At 42.8% G+C, this 16,100-nt stretch overlaps 1 long non-coding RNA gene across 2 annotated transcripts; it reads left to right on the forward strand.

Annotated features, from left to right (window-relative positions):
* The first annotated feature begins 6,238 nt into the window (after positions 1-6,238).
* Positions 6,239-9,106, forward strand: LOC144701490 (uncharacterized). 2 transcript variants are annotated; one of them, XR_013581008.1, is made up of 3 exons: positions 6,239-7,749; positions 7,856-8,795; positions 8,888-9,106. It is a non-coding gene; the product is annotated as an uncharacterized LOC144701490 (long non-coding RNA). The 2 variants fall into 2 exon arrangements; XR_013581009.1 differs by having other exon boundaries at positions 7,897-8,795.
* The last annotated feature ends 6,994 nt before the right edge of the window (positions 9,107-16,100 follow it).

Consider the following 16,100-nt stretch of genomic DNA (forward strand, 5'->3'; position numbering starts at 1 on the left):
TACAAGAACCCGAAGGTGGAAGACTGTCTCAGTGACGACGCTGAAGACAAGCAAGATGGAAGGGCCAATCTAATGGATACAGGACAGGAGCATGTATCTGCTCTCTTGTGGGCCATCGCAGATGAACAAGACTTGGAGTTCAGAATGGGATTAGGCTTCAAGATTAAGGGGGAGATTGAAGGAGGTAATCTAGAAGGAATCTGTTACAAGAACAGTTTGTTTTTGTTGTTGTTTCTGTTTCAAGATAGGTTTTCTGTTTCTGAATGGATGGCTGAGATAATCACAGGTATGTGACTCTAACTGAATGGTAGTTAAGTGTCTTACCAAGGTGGTAGCCCCCTGAGTTGTATAAATACCTGTGTGGATCAAAGATGAAATACAGCAACAAGTGTTTTCCTTTCTTTTTCTGTGTGAGTGAGAAGGGGCCCTTGTGTTGTCTCCTGGAGTTCTATCCAACAAGTGGTATCAGAGCAAGGTTCGTGGCCCTAGAAGCGTGGCCATGCCGAGACGAGGCGGTGCCGGTATTAGAGGCTGGTGAAGGGTCCTGTGTGGACGGAGACGGAGTCAACATAGGTGTGCCCAGAGCGACGGGTATGTTGGGTGTCTCTAGTGCCTTCCCTACTCTTTCTAGGGACGAACTATCCTCTATGGCGAAGAGGATGAATATATTGCTCGAGGGGTACGGGTTGTGGAGCGCCGTCATCGAGGATGATGTGGCAAGAACGAAGGATCGTCTTGCTATGGCGACCATTTTCGGAACGATTTCTGAAGATCTTCAGCTTCAGCTGGACGAAGACAGAAGCTCGAGTGAGACGTGGGAGACTCTTCGAGTGATGAACATCGGTGTTGACCGAGTAAAGCAAGCTCGCATTCATGTGTTGAAGCGAGAGTACAAGAACCCGAAGGTGGAAGACTGTCTCAGTGACGACGCTGAAGACAAGCAAGATGGAAGGGCCAATCTAATGGATACAGGACAGGAGCATGTATCTGCTCTCTTGTGGGCCATCGCAGATGAACAAGACTTGGAGTTCAGAATGGGATTAGGCTTCAAGATTAAGGGGGAGATTGAAGGAGGTAATCTAGAAGGAATCTGTTACAAGAACAGTTTGTTTTTGTTGTTGTTTCTGTTTCAAGATAGGTTTTCTGTTTCTGAATGGATGGCTGAGATAATCACAGGTATGTGACTCTAACTGAATGGTAGTTAAGTGTCTTACCAAGGTGGTAGCCCCCTGAGTTGTATAAATACCTGTGTGGATCAAAGATGAAATACAGCAACAAGTGTTTTCCTTTCTTTTTCTGTGTGAGTGAGAAGGGGCCCTTGTGTTGTCTCCTGGAGTTCTATCCAACACCCCACAGATATTTTCTCACTAAAATTATTAAGAATTAAAAAAAGCGGTGAGCAGTTCTTTAAATTGATGCGGACAAGTCGATTTCGTTCCACAAAGCTTTCTTTTTGCATGTGATAGAACAGTGTTCTACACTTAAAATACCGGGAATGAAAACTGGGCGTTTCGTTGGTCTGTGCCAACAGAAACAACACTAAGAGCTGATGAGTTACGTTTTGGCTGATGCTTAATAATGATGAAGATGATTGTTACGTTTTGGCTGATGAGTCAAAGGACGGCGGTAAGATCCCCATGAAAAAATACCGGAGAGATGACGATGACAAATGAAGTTTTCCAAGGATGATGCACATTTTGGGTCCGTCTGTGTCCAATTTGGGGTGGATCCAGAAATTGAGTCATCGTGGGCTCAAAAGGAGAGCAGGAAAAGTCTGTATTAGCTCAGTAAGCCAGAGAGAGAAAGGGAGGTAGACATCGATCTATCGGGAGAGAGAGAGAATAGAGAGAAAGAGAGCGAGAGAGAGAAATGGAGATAGACCGCGAGAGAGAGAGAGAATAGAGAGAAAGTGAGCGAGAGAGAGAGATGGAGATAGACCGCGAGAGAGAGAGATGGAGATTGACCGCGAGAGAGAGAGAGAGAGAATATAGAGAAAGAGAGCGAGAGAGAGAGATGGAGATAGACCCGCGAGAGGGAGAGAGCGAATAGAGAGAAAGTGAGCCAGAGAGAGGGCAGATGAAGCGAAAGAGAGAGAGTACAGAAAAAGAGAGTCAGAGATCGAGAGGGAGATATATATCGGGAGAGGGAGAGAATAGAGAGAAAGAGAGGGAGATAGACAGAGAGAGAGATAGAATGGAGAGAAAGATAGTCAGAGAGAGAGAGATAGACAAAGAGAGAGAGAATAGAGGGATAGAGAGGAGAGAGAAAGGATGACGAAGAGAGAGATCAGAGGGACAAAGCGACAGAGAGAGAAAGGATGACGAAGAGAGAGATCAGAGGGACAAAGCGACAGAGAGAGAAAGGATGACAGAAAGGATGAGCGAGAAGATATATCTTACGAGAGAGAGAGAGAGAGTTTGTGTGTGACGTAATGATTAGGGAAGAGCGAGCCAAGGTAAGAAACTAGGAATTCGTTTATTTAGATTGATAGCTGGCGAGCCAGTACGAAGTGAAATCTGTAGAAAATATACGTTGTCCGTCGCACGCAGTGAGGATTTTGTACCGTGTCTAATGCGTCTGACTGATCTTTCCATCGTTTTCCTGAGCAGGGTCGAGATAAAGGCTAACTTGGAGAATGGCGAGGAGTAGAGGACGTTTAACTTCGTAGCTTCTCCGAGTTCCCGAAGCAATGATTTCTGAGAAGATGATGGGGACCCTACTTGACCAGGTGCACCCCCCCGGTGGGCGCCACTCTATACTTTATTCCTACCGTCTGCCATCCGCCAGAGCCACTTTACCCCTTTAAACAAGGTCGGGCCAAGAGAGATTGCGGGCGATGGGTAAGCAGATAGATAAAATGAACGAAAGAAAGATTTACGGATGAATAGATTAGAGAGCTATTCATATCCCTCTTCCAGTAATGTCTTGAATAGATAGAGCAAAGTGCACACACACGCTATTTGATCCCTCTGCGTCGAGGTAGACAGATGGATGAAAAGGACTGTATTTCTGTGAGGCTCTTTTGATAAGCTCAGAGAATCCAACGAATAGAGAGGCACAATTTACGGGGTCTACGAGGATCACAGTCTCTTTATGTGGGTCTAGGTGACATGTGGGTGGAGAAAGACTGCCGCCGCTACCTCCTTATCTTTATGTGTTTGTTGGTGGCACATAGAAAGTGAAGGACGCAGTATCAATCCATCCAACTAATTTAATGGGTTAAGTGAGACCAATTACTGCCAAGATGGTTAGATAGAGAGACAATCTCCACGGCTGTTCTCTCCCTGTCTCGCTTCCTCGCCTTAAATTGGTAAGTTAGTGTGCATGGGGACGTAAACAGATAAAGGCTATTTCTACTATGTATTTGATTTGTTTATTTCTCTTCGTGTACAAAGTTCAAGAAAAATGGCAATAGAGAAGTAGTTTTGACCACTGCGTATACTACCTTCACGAGAAGTGGAAGGGTATGAAAAGCTTTCTACTTTTCATAAATCTTGCGTGGTAGAACTTTTGGTATCAATCACAGGTATCATGGACATTTTGAGTTATAAATAAAAATACTTCTGTAGGGCGTTTATTTAACACCAACTTCTCAGTGTCTTGATACAGTCTGCATCAACATTAACGAAAGGTTTTCTTAGTTTTCTAACGTCCACCATACAACACAAGGCAAAAAAAAGGGGTTATATCACGGTGTGGCCCTAACTTTTTCGAAAATTTGAGTTACAGCCCTTTCTTTTTTTTTGCTGCGACACAGCCCGAAGTCCCCATTTGGTCCGCCGCCGTAGCCCGGCTGTGACGTGGAGTCTACGTAGCTGCCAGGTGGATTTCCGGCGTAGTCCACCTAGGTGGAATCCACCTGGCAGCGACGTGGATTCCACGTCACAGCGCGATTTGAAGAAAGAAAGATTTTAGTCCGTCCAATGTGAGTCACCGGGGAGAGAGCTCAGAAAGGCGACGAAGGAGAAGGAGACGGTGGAGAAGGAGGAAGAAAGGGCGTGAGGGAGAAGGGGCTTCTTCTTGGCTACGGGAATCGTTGCGAGCTTCTTCTTGGCTACGGGAGTTCCACGAGGTAGGGTTCTTGGCCCTATGTCCCTACTAAGCTTGTTATTAGGCAGCTCGTTCCCTTTTGGCTTCGTCACTTCGGCGATCTATAGGGCATTTAGTCTGGACGGTTTTATGCACATTCCACCTTATATTTTCACCGACAATGTTCATCCAACTGCATGTTCCTCTTCCCAAATACACTGAGCCAGTTTTGTCTTCTTCCTTTCTCTACCGAATAGAACAGCTAGGTTCGTATCAGCGTCCACCTGAAGTAAAACACTTTCTATAGCCCTTCAGGGCCACTAATCTGCTAACTAGAAAAGTCGTAGAAAACCAGAGCGAACATCTGTTCAATATAATGCTCTCTCTTCCATTCATGTAACTTTCTGTGTCTCCCTCTAGATTTCATGGTTTATCGCTTTCTTTAGCTACATGTGGGTTTCTTTCTCTCTCTCGAGATGGACATGCATTACTGCTTCTCAAAAATACCGATGATCTTCTATCTTTATCTTGAAGCCCATATTTTAATGCTCTCTATTCCATTCATGTAACTTTCTTTGTCTCTCTCTAGATTTCATGGTTTACTGCTTTCTGTAGCTACATGTGGGTTTCTTTCTCTCTCTTCAGATGGACATGCATTACTGCTTCTCAAAATACCTATGATCTTCTCTCTTTCTTTAGAAGCCCATATTTTAATGCTCTCTATTCCATTCATGTAACTTCCTCTGTCTCTCTCTAGATTTCATGGTTTACTACTTTTTGTAGGTACATTTGGGTTGCTTTCTCTCTCTCTAGATGGACATGCATTACTGCTTCTCAAAATACCGATGATCTTCTCTCTTTCTCTTGAAGCCCATATGTAACTTTCTCTGTCAATTTTAAGATCTTGTCCAATGACTTTTGAAATTTCTTCTCTCTGTCCCTCTCTTAAATAAAGATTACCCAGGGCTGCTATTAATTTTTATCATTCTGTTCAGTAACATTTGGAAAATTGTGCAGTCTCTCTCCCTTTAATGAAGACTACCTTGGGCTGTTTTTTTGTCTCTATGTAAAACTTTCAAACTCCATTCTTGCAACTTTCTCTCATTTTTCACATCTTGTTTAGTGACAGTTGAAAATTTTACGATCTCTTTCTCTCTTAAAGGAAGATTTCCTTGAGCTGCTCTTTTGATTAAAAAGACATTGGGAAATTGCAGTCTCTCTCTTAAATGAAGAATCGCTTGGGCTGTTGTTTTTTGTCTCTGTGTAAAACTTGCAGACTACATTCGTGTAACTTTCTCTATCATTTTTGACATCTTGTTCAATGACATTGGATAATTTTAGTCTCTCTCTCTCTCTTCATTGAAGATTATTTATGACTGTTAGTTTTGCTTTCATGTGAAACTTTCAAACTCCACTCATGTAACTTTCTCTATCAGTTTAAACATCTGATACAATGACATTTGAAAATTTCAGTCTCTCTCTGCCATAAATGATGTTTACGGTGAGCTGCGTTTTTTGACTCGGTGTGAAACTTAACTTTCTCTCTCTTCTTTTTATCTTACCATGTTTATTTTTTAAATTTGTGACGTTCTCTCTCTTGCGACAATCATAATTCATACAAGTTATCTCTCCCGCATTTCCTTTCTCTCGCTTGGGATAGATGTTTTGAGTTCACTCGTGCAATTCTCTCTCTTAGGCAATGAAGCTTGCATTGGCATACATGCTTTAAACTCATTCGTGCAATTCTCTCTCTTGTTTTCTCTCTCATTACTGTCTGTATTCTTCGGTGGAGAAGTTTACATGTATCTCTGATTGATTCGGGAGTTGAATTCATGTGTAATTTCTCTCTTCTGTCTCTCTCTCTCTTTGTTTCTCCCTCTTACTTCCTCTCTCCCTCTCACACAGAAAGTTACATGAATGGAAGAGAGAGCATTAAAATATTTGTAAATGTTGATATTCGTAGTAGTCACGTTGACAAAGATGTTGGCGTTTCTCTATTGATTGCGGAGGATATGGTGTTTCTTTTGCATTTCTTTTGATGAGAACAAGAAGTATGATCCCTATTTAATTTATTCTGAATTTGTTTTGCTTTCTGTTTTGAAAAATATGAATAGTTGTCCTCTTCTCATCATAGTCATCTATTTTTTGCGCTTTTAGGCGTTCTTCTCTTCTTCGACAGGGGACGCTTGGATTCAAGTAATGTAAGATTTTATTATACTTATTTTTCCTGCACGTCTTATAATTTTTATTTTTTATTATTTCCAATGTTATTTGAGATATATTTGTACATTGCAATACTAACCCTCTTCGCGTTGATGATTCAAATTGTTTTTAAAATTGGTAATGTTTTTTTTTTTGCGTTGAACTCTATACAGAGTTATAAATATGTCTGCGGGTTGTTTATTACGGGTTATTCAGTTTTTCACCATGATTACAGTTTATTGCGGATTATTCAGCAGGACCTTGTTTCAGTTTTTTACATTCACTTATTCTTTACGGTGTCTTATATTTTTTTAAAACCTGCATGCCGAAAATTTATGGTGTGAACGCATGCTCAATTACTATTTACCATCCGTCACTTAACAGGGCCGATGATGAGTGCAAGGTGTTCGGTTCTGATTATAATAGCGATGATGACTCAGAATATGATATTTGTAAGGAAGTTGAGGAAAGTGACGTGTATTTAAGTGCACCAGACGAATATTCCAATGAGGAATGGAATGACGAATTGGTAGACGGCGACGGAAATAGAAACGAAAATGTCCAACAACAAACATTTGTTGTTGGATATCATAGCGAGTATGACGATTCAGGGGATGATATGTTAACCCCCGATGGTATCGATGACGATGATGAAAATCAAAGTTACAGATACAGGGGCAAGACGTATGATCCGAGATGCCCCACTGAGAGTTTTATATTTCAGGTGGGCATGAAGTTTGAACGGCGTCGCAATTTAGGGCAGCTGTGAAGGACCACGCTATTCGGAACGGATTCAACATCACTTTTATGAGGTCCGGTGACCGGAAAGTTGAGGTCGTCTGCAAAGGAAGCTGACCGTGGAGGATATACGCTAGTTTGGATGCTACGAGAGAGGTGTTTGTTGTGAAAACGCTTAACGATACTCATATGTGCAGTAGGGCGACGAGGAATAGCCAAGCTGATTATCACTGGGTTGCAAAACACTTCTTCGAGAAAATTTGAAAAAATTTGGATTTGAAGGTGACAGATATGATGCGGGAAATAAATGATCTGTTAGGAATCACTGTTTCAAAACAAACATGTTATAGAGCCAGAGTCGAGTCGCGCACAAAGCTTCTAGGAACATTGGACGACCATTATCACATGCTTCCTGCATATCTTGCCGAGTTAAAGAGGGTAAATAGGCGTGGTACTTTTGAGCTGGTTCTTGATAGAGCGACCCCAGATTCCTTGGTTAGGTTTAAGAGGCTCTACATATGTTTCGATTCGATAGCAAGAGGGTTTCTTGAAGGCTGTAGACGAGTCATTGGAATGGACGGATGTTTTTTGAAGACCGAACTGAAAGGCCAACTATTGAGTGCTGTCGGCAAGGACGAGAATAATCAAATGTTCCCCATCGCCTGGGCGGTAGTTGAAGGTGAAAATCAATCTTCGTGGACGTGGTTTATTCAGCTACTGATGAATGATCTAGGAATGGTGGACGGAAATGGCTGGACGATTATTAGCGATCAGCAGAAGGTACTTAACTTACTCGCCCATAGATATTTATTTCTTTGGACTCTTATCGCTTACTGTCAAACACGTGTAGTACATTAATAGATGTGTACCGTCTAACATTGTGTAGGGACTGAAAAAATGCAGTGTCCTCCTTATTGCCCAATGCAGAGCATAGGAATTGTGCTCGGCACATCTACGCGAATTGGAAGAAGAAAGGACATTCCACGACATTTTTGAAGAACTTATTCTGGAAAGCTACGAAGGCCACCACGCACGAAGATTTCCAACGGCTGATGAGGGAGATGAGCAGTATGAACCCACAAGCCGCGCAAGACTTCCAATATATAGGTATAAAGAAGTTTTGCAGGGCGTACATTATTAAGGACACAAGGTGTGAGGTGATTGACAACAACATTTGCGAGTGCTTCAACAATTACATCATGCAGGCCAGGTCTAAGCCAATCGTCGACATGCTGGAGGAAATCAGAGGTGCAGTAATGCAGAGGGTAGCAAAAAAAAGGGAGTTGTTTTCAAATAGAAGTTATACGTTATGCCCTCGGATAAGGGAGGTGGTCGAGGAGAACAAGAAGAAGTCCAGGAGATGCACTCTTAGGCATGCAAGGAAGTATCAATTCGAGGTCACAGACTTGGGAAGCAGATTTGTGGTCGATCTACTTCACAGAACATGTAGTTGCGGATATAGGGAGTTAAGGGGCATTCCATGCCCCCATGCTATATGTTGCATTCACTGGGTCAAGGAGGACCCCGTCATTTTTGTCAGTGAATGGTTCAAGAAAGACGTATACCAACTAGCTTATACTTATGGTATCCCGCCAATGAATGGAAAAAACTTACGGAGTGAAGTTGATGGGAGCTATGTATTCCCTCCTCTTGTGAGGAGACAACCTGGAAGGCCCAAGCTGAAGAGGAGGTTTGACGTCGCTGAGAAAGAACCCACGGTACAAAGATTGTCGAGGAGAGGCGTGCATATGACGTGCTCCCTCTGCCACCAAGATGGGCATAATCGGAAGACATGTACCCAACCAAGAATGGAAGCTGGAGGCCAAGTACAATTTCAATTTTATGTCTAACTTTGTTTACATGTTTCATCGTTTTTTTCCAAACGTTAACCAATAAACTTGTTTCATTAATCATCCAGGGATCTCAGGAAGCTACATATCTGCCAATTGTCGAAGACCATCGCCGGTGAAGTTACAATTGGGCTACAAAACCACAACGCGCTCAAGCTTATTAATCGCTCACCCTATCAGAACATTTGTAGAACAGGATTCAGTTCTCAGTTGATGATACAAACTTTGTTATCCAATTCCACAGAATTCTTGTTCATGTTCGCCGTTCTGAATCGCCGTTGATTAATCCATGCATTTTGGTACTTATTCGTCCTTCCTGTTCGCCCTTCTTCTTCGTCGTGGCCCATGAATTCACAATAAACCAATAGGTTCTTAGGAACTAAATCGGCCTATGTCATGACTACTTATATTACGTATTCTCCAATAAACCAAGAAATTCTCTTCCAATAAAACATATTTCATTATATTCCTCGCGACCGCAAAATTGAGGCACAGAACAAAATATAATACACAAGTCTGGGAAAATGATACGTCCTCATTCACAATTCGATACAAGTGATCCATCATGCTTGCGAGATGTCGTCAAAATTGATATGGCCTCATTGAACGCCCGGGCACATCAAAGGGGGCGGGCAGGGTCGAGCCAAGCAGTCCACCTCCGGGCCACCTCCGATCCGTGCTGGGTCAACCTCCAGGCATGGTCGAGCTGCATGCTCCCCGTCATCAGCTCTCTGATAAGCTGATAAACTACATGCTCCCCGTCATTTCAAAGCCTCCTTCACCATCCCCTGCTCTCACCCAGCAAGAACATATTTTAAATTCAAATTGCCAATCAAGAATAATGTTTAACTTTATTGAAATGTTGTTCATTAATAATAAACCTCATGATGCAATATAGTTGTTCATCTCACCTGGCACAGAATGCAGCCCGGCGGCTATGGGGAACTCAATCTCCTACGTTGGAGTATTTTATTTGTTTTGTAAATCAACCCACTCGCAAATTTTGTTGTCGCTCAGAGCCAACTCACTTGCTTTTCTTGCCTGAAAATTTTGGTATCAACCGAGATAGGAAATTTGAAATATTTTTTTCAATAAATTCTCAATCGACAAAGGTTCATAATCCCAGAGATTCCAAGGATTCCGAAGATGTAAGTAGCGATCGTCTTCTTGACGGAGAAGGTGAAGAAAGCGACAGCAAGAACAGCCAAGAAGAAGCCCCTTCTCCCTCACGCCCTTTGTTCCTCCTTCTCCACTGTCTCCTTCTCCTTCGCCGCCTTTCTGAGCTCTCTCCCCGGTGACTCACATTGGACGGACTAAAATCTTTCTTTCTTCAAATCGCGCTGTGACGTGGAATCCACGTCGCTGCCAGGTGGATTCCGCCTAGGTGGACTACGCCGGAAATCCACCTGGCAGCCACGTAGACTCCACGTCACAGCCGGGCTACGGCGGCGGACCAAATGGGGACTTCGGGCTGTGTCGCGGCAAAAAAAAAGAAAGGGCTGTAACTCGAATTTTCGAAAAAGTTCGGGCCACACCGTGATATAACCCCAAAAAAAAATCGTTTTCACGGATATTTTACGTTCTTTGTCTTTGTATGTAGAGCAAATCACAGGGAAGAAAACTAGTAAATAGAGACTTGGGTGCCCCACAGTCTCTTTTGATTTGGCGGTCGGCATAGACTGAGCGCGTTGCCCATCGCCCATAAGAAAACAAGGACTGGACGGCGCTGCGATAGGCCACTCATCTCTCTCTCTCTCTCTCTCTCTCTCTCTCTCTCTCTCTCTCTCTCTCTGCCTGTCTTTGCCTTAATCATTCTCCTCCATCCGCTCTCTCTCATATCTGACCGCGGTTCCGGCGGAGAAGAAAACAAATTTATTTCCGTACGCATATTCATCTATCAGTCTCGTGGGCAACAATGAAAGAGGATTTTTTAAGCTATCATAATTTGACAGTGGACCCATAACAGCTGTAGATAATTTTTACGACAATGCATGCTTTGTGTTGTAAATGTCAAACCCCCCAGCCCTAGGTTTCACGATTGTGGGGGTTGACTTAGTACATCCTAGAAAATAGGATGACTTGGTACATCCTTGAAAGTAGGATGACCAAGCTTATCCTTGAAAATAGGGTTGTGCCTACTTTCTAGGATCGTGCCTAGTTTTTAGGGTGTGTTTAGGCCTTGGCTTGTGCCTATAAAAGGCCCCCCATTTCCCTTGTTTTCTTCACCCCAACATCCCTTGATGTATTATTCTTTCCTCTCTTTGAGTTGAGTGGAGTTTCTTGGTGTTCTTTTGAACTAGAAATCTATTCCTCTTCCTCTCTCTCTCACTCTTGGAGTTGGTGCTCTCTTGACGATAACGACGCGGAGACGTGACGAGGCTAACGACTACGCCTCGGTGTTTCTCCTCGTATCGTCTTGCGATCTTCCTCGACATCTTCTGCAGTTGTTCACGTCCAAGCACGCTTCCACGTATCAAAGTGTTTGCGCCCAACACTTTGATAGTGTAAGGAGCCCACACCAACTTATGTTAGATATGTTAGGCTGCGGAATCTCTCATTTATGCCTTTCTGTTTGCCCCCTGATTATTTCTCTATGACCAAACTAAGCCTTTGAGATGGCTTTTCCTTGCTCCCTTGATAATTCGTGATATCGACTAAATCTGTAGCACATGAAACAACCAATAGGAAATACGATCCCGTAAACTTTCTGACCAACTTTTAGGAAGAGATACTATAGATACCTCACAGGGGCTGTACCAGTTGGTTATCAAAACGAGAAATTGCTGAAGTTTCAGAGGTTTTGGTATTCATTATTCATGGAATTATTCTTTAAATCCTTAGTCTGATGTCCATTGTTTCGTAATAAGTCATTTTTAGGTATATATTTAATTCTGATTTTACTTGTTAGAGAGAGTGTGGACGAGTAAGCTTGATGAAGACAAAAGCGGCACGATTGATAAGATTTTTTTTTCCTAATTCAACTAAGGAAATAATCCCTTTTTTAGGGCTATGATCTAAAATAAAGTTTCGTGGCAAAGTACTTCAATTCAAAAGATATTTTAGGCTCAAATAGGGCCTACTCATTTTCCTTCCCACTTTTGAAGTTACATATAAACTCTTACGAAACTAGATCCATCAGTAGAGTTCGTAAAAATTGTATGTTGCGGTCATCTGAATTTTCTATGATCATTATTTTGGAATTTAGCAGTCGTCCTTATTCCTATAAGACATGATTTCATTTCTTCGTCTATTAAATCTCATTATGATGCGACCCTTCGCATATTTAGGGACACATTAATAAGTATAAACTACAGCTTTTAATAGTAAAATATTCTTTTAATACTCTGCCTGACATAATCATGAAGTTATTATGTATGATTTAATCATGAAAAATGTTCCAGTTCAATTACATATTGATTCTTCTATTTAAGTGTCAAGTTCTATGCACCATCGTTGGGGCAAATATTTGAGTCGATGAGTATTCAAAAAAAAATATTTTTCTGAGATTTTCACGGCGGAGCAAAACAAAAACTTAATTGACAAGTATACGCATTATATCGCTTAATTAATCATTTTGTGAACCAATATTTTATTTTCTGTTGAATAGCCAAAATTAAAGTCGTTATCAATGAAGTTAATATTTTTTTATTTAAATATAAATAATTTAAACATCTAAATAAAGTTTTTTTGGATGGCTCATTATCGAAGATGTTGGATCTGACAACAAGCATATGTATTAAGAGATCTTTCATGGCATGATTCTTCTATTACACGACTAAATCACTTCACCTTTTCAACTTTCTGTTAATTGACAACATCACGAGCCGTCATTTTACTGTGCCGGAATGATTTTTTGTAAACAGTACAGCAAAAAAGCCCACAAGTTACGATGGATTGATAAGACTGAGATCCAAATAATAGTTGATACTAGTACCTGAAATAAGGGATTGCAAACTGGTTAACATTGTTAACATTTAGTTGACTTTTACTTCTTTACAGCAAATGTTTCCTTTAAACTTTCATAGTATCATTGAGCTTTGGTAAAGTTGGTATATATTCATAAATTTGTAAGGTTCAAAATTTTCCTATGTGTCGGAGTCATAACTATGGTATGACTCTGACACATAGGAAATTTACAGTTCATTGAAAATAATTAGGGGGAATACTATGTATCAGCATGAACTCCCGTTTTTGTCAGCCAGGCAGCATGAACTTTCATACTTGTTCAAAAAATAGCACGAACCAATAAGAAGACGCCAAGTGGCATCTTTTTTTTTTTTTTGTCAGCCATGGTCAAGTGCTGACGTGGTGGTAGCCAGGTGGATTCCACCGTGGTAGCCAGGTGGACTCCACAGTGGCATCCACATCTCCGGCCGCCGACACCGCGCGTCTCCATCCGCCGACGCCGCGCGTCTCTGGCCGCCGACGCTACCGCGCGTCTCCGACCGCCGACGCTTCCTCTCTTTGGATAATGGCGTCTTCTTCTTCTTCTTCTCCTTCTCCTCTCCTTTTTTTTCTTCTTCTTCTTCTTCTTCTCCTTCTCATTCTCCTTCTCCTTCTCCTTCTCCTTGTTGTTGTTGTTGTTGTTGTTGTTGTTGTTCTTCTTCTTCTTCTTCTTCTTCTTCTTCTTCTTCTTCTTCTGCGGTTTGACAAGAAGAAGACGCCATTATCCAAAGAGAGGAAGCGTCGGCGGCCGGAGACGCGCAGCGGTGTCGGCGGCCGAAGACGCGCGGCGTCGGCAGCCGGAGACGGGCGCCGTCGGCGGCCGGGGATGTGGATGCCACCGTGGAGTCCACCTGGCTACCACGGTGGAATCCACTTGGCTACCACGGTGGAATCCACCTGGCTACCACGGTGGAATCCACCTGGCTACCACGGTGGAATCCACCTAGCTACCACATTAGCACTTGACCATGGCTGACAAAAAAAAATAAGAACACGCCACTTGGCATCTTCTTATTGGTTCATGCTATTTTTTGAACAAGTAGGAAAGTTCATGCTACCTGGCTAACAAAAATGGGAGTTCTTGCTGATACATAGTATTCCCCCAAATAATTAAAAACATGTTGGACCATTCCTCGATGAGCTCAAAAACAAAACTCGGAATCTCTCATTCAACCGTAGGGGAGCGGCCTGTTGACATATGCATTAACTGCCGGTCAAGTCTCATTAATCATGATAAAAAAAATATAACACCTGTCACAACTATGGCAGTGGCAGTTACACGAGTCTGACATCGCATGAGAGCCTTTAGCAAAAGCATTGCCCATTGAGGAAAAGTCGTTGGCAGGAGCAAAATGATGGACAAAATAAGCTCTTGACATTACTGTGGCATTAATGAATTTGGTATTTGCCGTGTTATCTGGGAGAAGTTCTTTCATCCATGTTGAACTTGTAGTTAGATCCTTCCATGTTGACGTTGTGTCCATCTCCTTTCGAACCTGTACCTGTCTCCGCCGACTTCGCACTATCCACCTCCGTCTCTCATCCTTTTTCCCTCCATATCACTTCCCATTTCTCTCTGTCTCTGCGTTCCTCTCTGTCCCTCCCTCTCGCTGTCTTTCTTTCGCCCTCTCTACTCTGCATTAACTACCTCATCGTTCTCCCCCTCTCCCTCTCTACTTTGCACTATTCACCTCTGTCTCTCTCTCTCTTCCTCTCAACTTTGCACTATCCACCTCTGTCTCTCTCCTTCTCCCTCTCTACTTTACACTATCCACCTCCGCGTCTCTCTGTCTCTCCATCTCTACTTTGCACTATCCACCTCCGTGTCTCTCTCTCTCTCTCTTTCCCTCCCTCTTGATCTCTCTCTCTCCCTCTCTACTTTGCACCAACCACCTCCGTCTCTCTCTCTCTTTCCCTCCTCCTTGATCTCTCCTCCCTCTCTAGTTTGCACTATCGACCTTCGTCTCTCTCACCCTCTCTCCCTCCCTACTTTGCACTATCCACATGCGTCTCTCTTTCTCTCCGTCTCTCTCTTATCTCTATCCCTCCCTCTCTCTCCCTCCCTACCTCTTACTCACTCTCTTTCTGCCGCTGTAATTTGCACCGTCCACCTTAATCTCTCTCTCCGTCCCTCTCTTTGCCTCCGTCTCTCTCTCTCTCTCTCTCTCTCTCTCTCTCTCTCTATCTATCTATCTATCTATCTATCTCTATTTCTATCTACTTTGCACTATCCACCTCCATCTCTCTCTCTCTCCCTCTATTTCCCTCCCTTTTGCACTCTCTCTCTCTCTTTACTTTGTTCTATCCATCTCCATCTGTCTCTCTTCCTATTTCTTTGCCCTGCCTCTTCCTCTCTATTTCTTGTTCTCTGCTATGCACCACCCACCTCCATCTATGTCCCTCTTGTCTCTTTCCCCTCCTCGTGGTCTCACTCCCTCCCTCTCTAATTTGCACTATCCACCTCCATCTCTGTTCCTCTGTCTCTTTCCCTTCATCGTTGTCTCGATCTCTCCCTTTCTAATTTGCACTATACACCTCCATCTCGCTCTTCCTCTCCCCCTCTCTCCTTTTCTTTATCTTCCTCTCTCTCTATCTCTCTACATCTTTCTCTCTCCCTGTCTCTCTATTCCTCGGTTTTTATCCACTGATGTTAAACTATTTTCAACGTTGGGTTCCGCAATTTCTTTCTTGGCTTATATGCGTTTTTGCCACTCTCGCTTTCTACCTCTATCTTTTGATTTAAACGCTGGCCTCTTAATTTGTCGTCTGATTTGTGTCCTTTCTCTCGCACACTCTCTCGTGTGCAATCCTTAATGATACGCGCATTCTCTGTGATCCTTTCGAGTTCTAAACTTGCCTACACGCTGCGGATATATGCCATAGGTATTTCCCCGTCTCTTGGTTCAACATAACGCCTATGATTCACAGCTCTTATCTGTGTTTCTCTGTCACTCTCTCTGTATTTTTATGTTTGACATTACCAGCCTAGCTAGCATCTCATGTATTCAGAGTTAGCATCCCAATGTAAAACTAAAAACTTCCCAGAAACAATAGACAAAAACCTTTCGTCAGTGGCGTACGAACTAAAATGTTTATTCTCTCAACTTGACGCCATGTTTGGTATGGTCGTTGTGGAATCCTAACCTAGGTTAGGCTAGGAGGAAGGAGATCTGAAACCAGAGGGAGAAGAAGAACTAGAATCAGATCACTGAGAGGTTACACGAGAAGGGTCTTTGTACCCTAGGAGAGAGAAGATGGGTAAGGCTAATGGGCTAATAGAACAGGGCCCATTAGCCTATCTCACTAACAGCCCCCCGCAAGCAAGGTATGGATGTC

The sequence above is a fragment of the Wolffia australiana genome, chromosome 3 (assembly GCF_029677425.1).
Source record: "Wolffia australiana isolate 7733 chromosome 3, ASM2967742v1".
Taxonomy (NCBI): domain Eukaryota; kingdom Viridiplantae; phylum Streptophyta; class Magnoliopsida; order Alismatales; family Araceae; genus Wolffia; species Wolffia australiana.